Below are 10,683 nucleotides of genomic sequence, written 5' to 3' on the forward strand. Positions count from 1 at the left end.
TCTCTCCGAAAACTGTACGCCTTCTATTCGGCTGGTGGATCAACATTCACCACATGATCGCTATCACCAGCACCATTATTTGTAACTGTAGGCGGTTTACAAAATAAATCTGTCAGTGTTCTTTTCATTTTCTCTCTTCTTCAGCCCTTTACATTCCCCGCGGTAGTTAGCCTGTCACCTGACAGCGGAAAGCAGTGACTGAGTGATTGACAGCTAATATTAACCAATCTAAAATCTGCATTAAAGTTAACAATGTAAAGATGAAGTTTAATTGGTTATGTAACGTTTGATAGAATGACAGACCGGTCACCGTATCAGCACTCAGAAGGCACATACTCTGATCGTTTTTAGAGATATGAAAACAGGTCGCACGACAACAATTATATGCACTCGCACAAATGCTCCCAAATATATTTTGAGGTCGCACAGATCAAATTTCGGGAGCATATGCGACCAAAATGGTCGCAATTTCGAGCCTTGATTCATAATGAAATCAAAATGGAAACGCAACTTTCATTTTGTGCTGACTTTAAAGGGGTCATATGATGCTGCTAAAAAGAACATTATTTTGTGTATTTGGTATAATGAAATGTGTTTATGCGGTTTAAAGTTAAAAAAACACATTATTTTCCACATACTGTACATTATTGTTTCTCCTGTATGCCCCGCCTTTCTGAAACACTTCGATTTTTACAAAGCTCATCGGTCTAAAAAGGAACAATTGAAATCGCATCATATGACCCCTTTAATACTTTTATTCAGTAAGGATGCTTTAAATCAGGGGTGCCCAAACTCAGTCCTGGAGGGCCAGTGTCCTGCAGAGTTTAGATCCAACTTGCCTCAACACACCTGCCACGAAGTTTCTAGTATGTCTAGTAAGAGCTTGATTAGTTGGTTCAGGTGTGTCTGATTGGGGTTGGAGCAAAACTCTGCAGGACACCGGCCCTCCAGGACCGAGTTTGGGCACCCCTGCTTTAAATTGATTAAATGTGACAGTATTTTAAATTATATTATATAGTAAAGAAAATCTTATGATTTATTTAAACATTTTAGAAACAAAGAAACATTTCAAAGGAAAATTTTGTTATTGAAAAAATTATTGAAATTGTAAGAATAATATTATAGTACTTATTATTATATACATATATACATGTGTATAAATATATAAATGTGTTTCAAGGTCACTGCTTAGTCCTATTTAAAGTTATCCTTACAGGAGTACAAGGGCAGTTTTTTAAGCATATTTCATTAATTAATTGTATTCTGAAGCACAGTATAAAAAACGTAAATGAGATATTTGAAAAAGAACTCTGATCAAAATTAGAGAACACTTACAGATACCTCCAAGTTATTGGTGTTAATCTGGCACCTGGTGCTAATTTCCTTAATTATATGACAAACCTTTTTAAAGGTGCACTAAGCAATATTTGAAAAATACTTTTGACCACAGTGTCGGACTGAGTCCCAAAACACACTTGCTGCCAATCAGCAGTAAGGGGTGTGTCTAGTAATGATAGGGACTATAGATAGTGAGAGATGGCAGATAAAAAAGAGAGGAAAATTTAGGAGGAACAAAACATTAAAAAGAAAGGTTAAGATCAGGCAAGAAGTAGGACCCCAATAAATATTGGAGCAGCTTTCCAGTGGTGGAGAGAACTCAAGGAGCGGGAAGGCCTGGAATCGGATGCCGAGGTTGCTTTGTTTCTATTTGATAGGTGAATTACGTTGATTTTGCTTGGTTTTTGCTTGAATATGATTGGCCGGCAGGCATAGCAGATTCCGCCATCGTCGCTGCCAGGGTTGTGTATGTACGTGTGGGGGCAGAGACTAGTTATCAAAACAGGGGCGAGGTCCTGTTGGGGTATGGGCGTGTTTGTTTTGGTGCTTTCAAATATAAACATCATTTGGCAAAATTCACTTAGTGCACTAACTGGCAGCATTCCTCTAATTTTCACTGAGATTGCAAGATGGCGGGAACTTCAAAAATGGCATAATAGGGGCACTTTAAGTTAATATATTTTAAATGTACTAAATTGCAACATCATTAAAAATGTGTAATTACAAATATATTTAAATACATGACATACAAGTTTAAACATTAAAGTATGTTTTAGTTTACCAATAAATGCTTGTAGATAGATACACTCAGCAGTAACTTTAACCATATTTCAAACAAAGACAATAGAAGTAATAATGAAATTACATATAAAGATGTACTGAAGTGTTACTTAATTGGTTAAAAAAAGCACTCTTAATTTCAACTAATTGCATTCAATAATTTAAACTATAATGCATATTAATTTAATTACATTCAGTTTGCACCTATAAATATATCCTATTATTTCTGTAAAAAAGTACTCTTTTTAAAAGTATGCTTAAGTGTATGTCATTTTTCACAAGGAAAATCTTAAAGAATAGTAAAGATCCCATGACATAAAAAAGTTTGTCTTTTAGTCAATGTATTTTAGCTTTGAGATTTAAAAAAGTTAACTAAATTTGTATTTATCAGAATACACATTTAAATTACAGTCTTTTTCTTCTGGAAAATGAACAATTAGCAATAGAAAAGTAGAAAATAACATTTTAAGTTTTTAAAAATGTGTTCATTGCTTTCATCGATGACAAAAGCTGTCAAGTTTTGCTCCGGTGTGATATAAAACTAAAGGCTACTGGCTATAAAAAAAGGATAAGCCCATTAATATTGATGTTATAGGGGATTCCTGTACAAGTTTTATGTCACATACAGGGTTCCTCTTTGATATGCTTGATCCTACACTTAAAGGTGCACTAAGCAATATTTGAAAAATGCTTTTGACCATAGTGTCGGGCTGAGTCCCAAAACACACTTGCTGCCAATCAGCAGTAAGGGGTGTGTCTAGTAATGATAGGGACTATAGATAGTGAGAGATGGCAGATAAAAAAGAGAGGAAAATTTAGGAGGAACAAAACATTAAAAAGAAAGGTTAAGATCAGGCAAGAAGTAGGACCCCAATAAATATTGGAGCAGCTTTCCAGTGGTGGAGAGAACTCAAGGAGCGGGAAGGCCTGGAATCGGATGCCGAGGTTGCTTTGTTTCTATTTGATAGGTGAATTACGTTGATTTTGCTTGGTTTTTGCTTGAATATGATTGGCCGGCAGGCATAGCAGATTCCGCCATCGTCGCTGCCAGGGTTGTGTATGTACGTGTGGGGGCAGAGACTAGTTATCAAAACAGGGGCGAGGTCCTGTTGGGGTATGGGCGTGTTTGTTTTGGTGCTTTCAAATATAAACATCATTTGGCAAAATTCACTTAGTGCACTAACTGGCAGCATTCCTCTAATTTTCACTGAGATTGCAAGATGGCGGGTCGCTCTGAGGTGACTGAAACCCTGCAACAGGAGGCAGTCCAGATGAAGGCCAAAGGGATGACCCTTTCAGCCATAACTAATATACTAATAATGTAAGTCAGTAGTGTGCATGGCCCCGACGTGTCTGTATGCACTCCCTACGTCTGGGCATGTTCCTGATGAGATGGCGGATGATGTCCTGGGGGGGGTCTCCTGCCAGACCTGGATCAGGGCATCAGTGAGCTTCAGGGATATCGATCTGTCCAGTTAGGAAGCATAAGTGAGTGTGAATCAGTTTCTCCTGCTTTGGTGCAAATGAAAGTGACAACGTGTGTTAGAGAGGCAACAGCAGGACAACCCCTTAAAAGAGATTGGTTTTTGCAGGTGGTGGCCACAGACAATTGCTCTCTCCTTATCTTTCCTTACTAATTTGTCTCTAGTTTTGTGATTTGTTAGGGTCTTGTCACTTCATGTAGCATGAGGCAGTACCTGCAACCCAATCAGGTTGCACAGGTAGACCAGCTCCTTCAGGATGGCATAACCATGCGTAATGTCGCAAGGAGGTTTGGTTTGTCTCCCAGAACAGTTTCAAGAGCATGGAGGAGATACAGGGAGACGCTACATGAGGTGAGCTGGACAGGGTCATAGAAGGGCAACAACCCAGCAGCAAGACCGGTATCTGCTCCTTTGTGCAAGGAGGAACAGGAGGAGCACTGCAGAGCCCTCCAAAATTGCCTCCAGCAGGCTACTGGTTGTGCATGTTTCTGACCAAACTGTCAGAAATGGCATCCATGAGGGTGGCATAAGGGCCCGACATCCTCTAGTGGGAAATGTGCTCAAAGCCCTGCACCGTGCAGCTCGATTGGCATTTGCCAGGGAGCACCAGAATTGACAGGCCCACCACTGGCGCCCCAATCCAGCCCTCAATAGGTTGACGATTTTGGCTTCCATTGACCATTGTCCCATCATTTTACTTTCAGCGAATTACACTTGAACTTCAACTTAAATATTTCGTTCATCGAGATCCAATGTGTGATTTAAGTGTTCCATTAATTTTTTTTAGCAGTGTGTATATATATATATATATATAAGGTCCAAAACATATGAGTTAGTTTAGTAGTCCAAGTGACATCTGTGACACTCTGGGTCAGTAGTTGGATCAATCCAAGGAAGTCTGCAATTGAACCAATTAAGGGTGCACGATAAATCGCATGCTATATTTAATGCACATCTTGTCAGTAAAGCCGGTTCTGTAATCAGCGGTAAATCTCCATCACGTGCGTGCTTTCACATGGAGCAGCATTTACTACACAGAGCCTTTGTTCACTGACCAGCTGCGCAAAACCACATACATATATGATCGTCGTTTTGCGCAGCTGGTCAGTGAACAAAGGCTCTGTGTAGTAAATGCTGCTCCATGTGAAAGCACGCACGTGATGGAGATTTACCGCTGATTACAGAACCGGCTTTACTGACAATATGCGCATTAAATATCGCATGCGATTTATCGTGCAGCCCTAGAACAAATGAACTCTTATGAACTACCTTACATGGTATAAGACTGTGACATGCGCAAATAGATGAGGAGTGGATCCTTGTCCAAAACTGCCTCCCATATTCCTTGGTCTTTTTCAATATTATGGTCTGAAGACCAGCTGGTGTGCAAACTGTCAACAGATAAAATTGAGCCTTTAGTGAAAATGTCAGAATGGAGGCCCTGATCCCTCCAATAGGCATATGCACCATCCAGAATAGAGGAGTGGAACAAAGGATTAAAATCCTTGGGGGAACACAGGGATAATTGTCCAGTTTGTTAGAATGAATCCACTGTAGTGTGGAGCGTATATTCACAGCCCAGTAATACAATTAGGGAGGGCCAAACCACCCATATTCTTTGGTTTTTGCAGGATGCTTTTTTGGATCCCTGAAGTCTTACCATTCCATATGAATTGAGAATTAGAGCTAGCCAATAAAAACAGGGATACATTGAAAAGCATATAAGAAAAACATAATAAAAAAAAAAATGTATTGTAATAATAGTTCACAGTATTACTGCTTTTGCTGTAACTTTGATCAAATAAATGCAGCCTTCGTGAACAGAAGAGACATTTAAAAAATTTATCAACCCCAAAATGTTATCATTAGTTTACCTTTCGAGTATTTCTCTCCAATTACCTATTGTTTTGATATTTCTAGAAGTGTATTAACTCAATCTAACTGAGCAAAAATTATGTTCATTAGCTAAAAAAGAAGAGTTTGCGTGTGACTGTCTTGGAGAAACAGCTGCAGGAGAAGATTGCTGCTTATTCACAGGCTGTAATGAAGACCAGCCAGCTTGAACAAGACCTTCTGGTAACATATATACACATACACACACACACACACACACATATATATATATATATATATATATGAACAGTGTTGACAATACATTTCCGCGCTGAATGATTCTGTGCGAGCGCGATGTGTGCGTGATGTACGAGCTACTGTCTGTAGCCTATGTGTGTGCTTTACAGTGCAGCAGCACATTAGATTAGAATGGCGATAAACTTATCTGTACAATAAGCTGTTTAAAACGTGCATTCTCCTGTTCAATTTCGAGCATCCAGTAATATAATCACACGTCTTGTGGAGCGCTTTCAGAGTATGCATTTATTTGTCATTTTAACTGTTTGGAAACAGAGCGTAAATGTGGAAGTCCTTCAAATATTTCTTATCCTGTTGCGCCCTCTATAGGACCAGCGACTAGTCGACATCAAGCTTAAAGCGGTGCAATCCCTAATATATATACACACACACACACACAAAAGCAAATAATGATTTCAAGATAAAACTGCAAATCTATACTGTTCTGTGTATCTGTGTTAAATTAGGAAAAGGCTAGCAGTATTCAGCACTACCAGTCAGTCTTGAACAAGAAACAGAGGGAATATCAGCAGACTATAGAGAAAGTCAAGACGACACAATCACACAAATGCAAAGAACTGGAGGATAGAATTGAGGTGGTATGTATGCATTTATGCATTTAGTAATTATATTGCACTTGTTAAAAAAAATGTTAACACAGTGTATGTGTGTGTGTGTTTCAGCTACAGTTGTCTCTGGCTCAGAAACAGACTGAACTTGAGGAACTAGAACAAAATGTGACTGATCTTCACACAGAGAAGCAGCAGTCACAGCAGAGAGCTGCTCTTCTACAGGCCGTTATAGATAAGCTCACTGAGGTTGGATCTCGCTTTTTATGCATACTCATTCCATGGATACAGTGGGCTTCCAAAGTCTGAGACTACATTGAAAATCTGAATCTGAATTGATCCGAATTCAATGATAGGCTATCCTACCTGCCTTATGTTTTTGCCTACCTACGCGCAGCCAATAGCAAGAGTTTGGGGCGTGGCTACTGTAGCAGGCTAAGCTAGTGGGTGTTTAGCCAGTGTGGAAAAAGAAGAAGATTCCTTTACATAACAGAAGTAAAATTCGAACATTTTCCAAAATACACAGAGACCGACAACGGGGTAAAACAAGGTTAAACATTGGCAGTGTTTTTGCAAGATGGAGGAATTTGATGGAATGTTTGGGTTTCAATCAATATGACACACTTGCAGAGTTTCATATCAACAGGTTAGCTAAACTTCAAGGGGTGTTTGCAAAGGTTTGAAAACATGCTTTATATTTGTAGTTCTGCTAGATGACACTAGTAGCGCAGATACGGCCTACCCTACATTTAAATGAAGATGACATTTTTTGACTATTACTTGGTCAGTAATCAAATAAAATGTGTGATATTTATCATGTGACTCTTTCTATAGACATTTTATTACATTTAAAAGAAGCCAAAAATAAGCATTTTTACTTTTCTCAGACTTTTGGACTCCACTGAAACATTAACAGTGTGAAAGATGCGAGTTTGTGTAAATCGCTCACTGAGTATGTCTTTGTTCCTTGGACAGGATTTTGAGGCAAAATATAAATGCAGTGAAGAGACACTTAGAAATGTTGAAGAGCAAGCTGCTGACTCTGCTTCAAAGGTGAGACTGACTAACAGGTTTTTTGTTTTGTTTGTCTGCTCAACACTGTAAACAGAACAGGGAGTTTGCCATGACATTGCTTTGTCTAAAGCAGTGGTTATCACCCTTTTTGACCCAAACACCCCCATTGTCCAACACAATATACTGGCAGTGTTGATATTTAAAATTACCTAACCATGGTTCATACTTGTTGAGGGAAAAAAATGTCTCCGCTTACATCTTGATTATATATATTTCAACATTTGCTAATACATTTCTTAAAAGCTGTATCTGTTAATATTATTTAATTGTCCCAAATTAACATGAACTAACAATAAACAGTTGTATTTTTATTAACTAATGTTAAATAAATACTGTTACAAATGTATTACTCATTGTTAACTTATTCATTAAGGAATGTTAACTAATGGGACCTTATTGTAGAGCAGGGTCCAATCCTGTTTCTAGTGTCAAGTAATCATTCTGTCCTCAAAGCAGAAAGTAGCAGCCAATAAGTACATACTTTGATTAATATGCAGCTGTTGAGAAGGATTTTATAGGACAAAAACTCATGAGATTTATTGTTTTATTGCACCAGACTTGGTTAGGACACGGTAGTAATTTCTGTATTGATCTTTTTAGGTTAGGAACCTGCGGACCGAACTGTCCTCCTGTAAAGAGGAGCTGAGTCATTACATCCAGCAGATGGAGGAGGTGAAGAAACATCATGATAGACAACTGGAGCTGAAGAACAGTGAGGTCAGTCACTAGATCTAGGCACTTCCTCTTCCTGTCTGCCTGGGGAACATTATTTGAATGACAGTAAGTAACTCCTGTTGGTAATGTATTGCTTATGTTTATCAGCTGTCACACCTGCAGGAAGAGCTGAAGAGGAAATGTGTGGCTTATCAAAGCTCCAGTGAGGAGAACCTGCAGCTGCAGCACTCTATCCAGAACCAGCACACCATGTTGCAGGAGAGCACATTACGCATCGCACAGCTGGAGGAGAGCCAGAGCCAGCTGCAGAGCCAGGTACACACACCTGGCTGTGGAAAAACCAGGAAATATCAGGGAGTTTAAAACTGGTGTTTCTCAGGCCTAGAAAAGTTGTGGGAAATTGATCATTGAGTACAGTTTTTCCTTGATGCTTTGATGTATTTCTAAATGAAACAAGATTTCTGGGCATCGCCCTTTTTTTAAATAGCCAGCAGCGTTTAGTTTATTATAGCCTGGCAAAGCCACATTTGACAATTTGTGACAGCCACAGTTGTATAAAGTCTAAAAGATTCTGCCTTTAGATTTAACGTCAAACTGCTACTACAGAAAAAAAAGCCTGTGATAATATTTAGTAATTGTTAGTATGTGTAGTTTGAAAAGCTTGTAATTTTTGCTGGTGCATGGCACTGGTGTGAACTCTTCTTCTTGTCTGTGTTATTTATAATGCTGACACCTAACAATTCACAATGTTTGCTGTCCTCCATAGAGCTTTAAAATTCAGCATTCTTTGTAGAATTCAAATGGGTCAGATACATGTTGTGGTCTGTGCCGCCTTGTGTATATGATCCGCTCTGTGCGATCCTGTCTCTGGACTTAAGCACACAGTGCACACTGGAGGTTTGTGTGACACTGACATGAAACCAGACTTTATTCGCCCCAAAGGAAAGAATATTTACACTGTAACACTTGCTTAGAGATATCCTTAAGGCTAAGATATTCATACTAAAAGCAGCAAAACTTTATTTTATGAGAACTTGAACATCTTAAGTCAATCTCAGTAGTGAATATACTTTATTTATTTTTCCTGATCTATATATTGCTCTTGGATTGAGTCTTATTTGTGTGCAATTTGTTCTTTTTAGTCAGATGTTTTCAGTTGGTTCTTAATGAACTGATAAAAATCAGTAAATGCTTTTTAAAAGTTGGCTATCCAGTAATTACAAACAACTGTAAAATTAATTGAAATTCACTGGTTGGGAATGCTAACATACACACTTAAACTTATATTGATGAAGATTTGCCATAGAATTCAATTGCTTTCAAATTTATCATAAAAACTATGCTAAATATTGAGCAGGGATGAAATGTCACTTTCTGACTTACTGGAAATATAGCATCCTATCATAGTACTATGCTTGAATACACTGAGCTCTTCAGAATGACTTTAAGAGGTCTGTCCCAATACTTTTGTCCATATTGTGTATATAATTTTATGTTTTCATTTTAATAGTACCCGTGACTATCCACATATCTAGGTGTGCTTGTTGCATAATAAAATAAAAAGACAGTGAGCTATATTATATTACACACACTCAACAGACCTTCATATTTAGGTCACATTGTTAGGCTTCACATTTAACAAAAACATTTAAGTCAGACATAGAGTATATCCTGATGTTTACTGTAAGAAACCTAAAACTATAGCATCAATTCTAATATGAGTAACTGATCAAGCACCATATCATATATCATTTTGATCTGATAATTTTTGCATATTCAGTATTCATTCTCCTGATCAGTGTTATTTTTAAATGTCATCCTTATTAATACCTGATCAATAAATAATAGAGTCATTCATGTGTTTGAAGATATGTATAGCTGTGCCTAAGGGTTGTTCTGCTCCAGCACAAAACAAGCTTCTTTTCCAGTAAAAAACACTTTGTACTGAACCTCCAAGAAGTTGACCCTATTTATATATATATATATATATATATAATTTCATAAATTAATTGTATTCTGAAGCACAGTATAAAAAACTTAAATTAGATATTTGAAAAAGAACTATGATCAAAAATAGAGAACACTTACAGATGCCTCCAAATTATTGGTGTTATCTGGCACCTGGTGCTAATTTCCTTAATTAAATGACAAAACCCTTTTTAACTGGCAGCATTCCTCTAATTGCAAGATGGCGGGCCGCTCTAAGGTGACTGAAAGCCTGTGACAGGAGGTGGTCCAGATGAAGGCCAAAGGGCTGACCCTTTCAGCCATTGCAAGAGTAGCTGGTCATTCCAAATCTGTGATTTCTCAAATATTGCAGCTTTACAATGACACTAATTAATTCAAGTCCCCCAAAAAGGCTGGTCGTCCATGTAAGACAATTGCATGAGAAGACAGAATAATGCGGAGACTCTCAGTGGGGAATCAGTTCAACACTGTAGCTGGAATTGCTCGACAGTTCAGTGCTGAACCGGGCAGGGATCTGTCGTGGCACGTTTAAAGGGGTCATATGATGCGATTTCAATATTTCCTTTCTCTTTGGAGTGTTACAAGCTCTTGGTGCATAAAGAAGATCTGTAAAGTTGCAAAGACTAATGTCTCAAATCCAAAGAGATATTCTTTATAAAAGTTAA

General features: G+C 38.1%; 1 pseudogene; it reads left to right on the top strand.

The window, feature by feature from the left end:
- Nucleotides 1-10,683, top strand: part of LOC107743366 (coiled-coil domain-containing protein 18-like) — a 40,085-nt pseudogene that overhangs the window by 15,391 nt on the left and 14,011 nt on the right.

The sequence above is a fragment of the Sinocyclocheilus rhinocerous genome, unplaced genomic scaffold, assembly GCF_001515625.1.
Source record: "Sinocyclocheilus rhinocerous isolate Xijiao unplaced genomic scaffold, SAMN03320098_v1.1 scaffold1458, whole genome shotgun sequence".
NCBI classification, from domain to species: Eukaryota; Metazoa; Chordata; class Actinopteri; order Cypriniformes; family Cyprinidae; genus Sinocyclocheilus; species Sinocyclocheilus rhinocerous.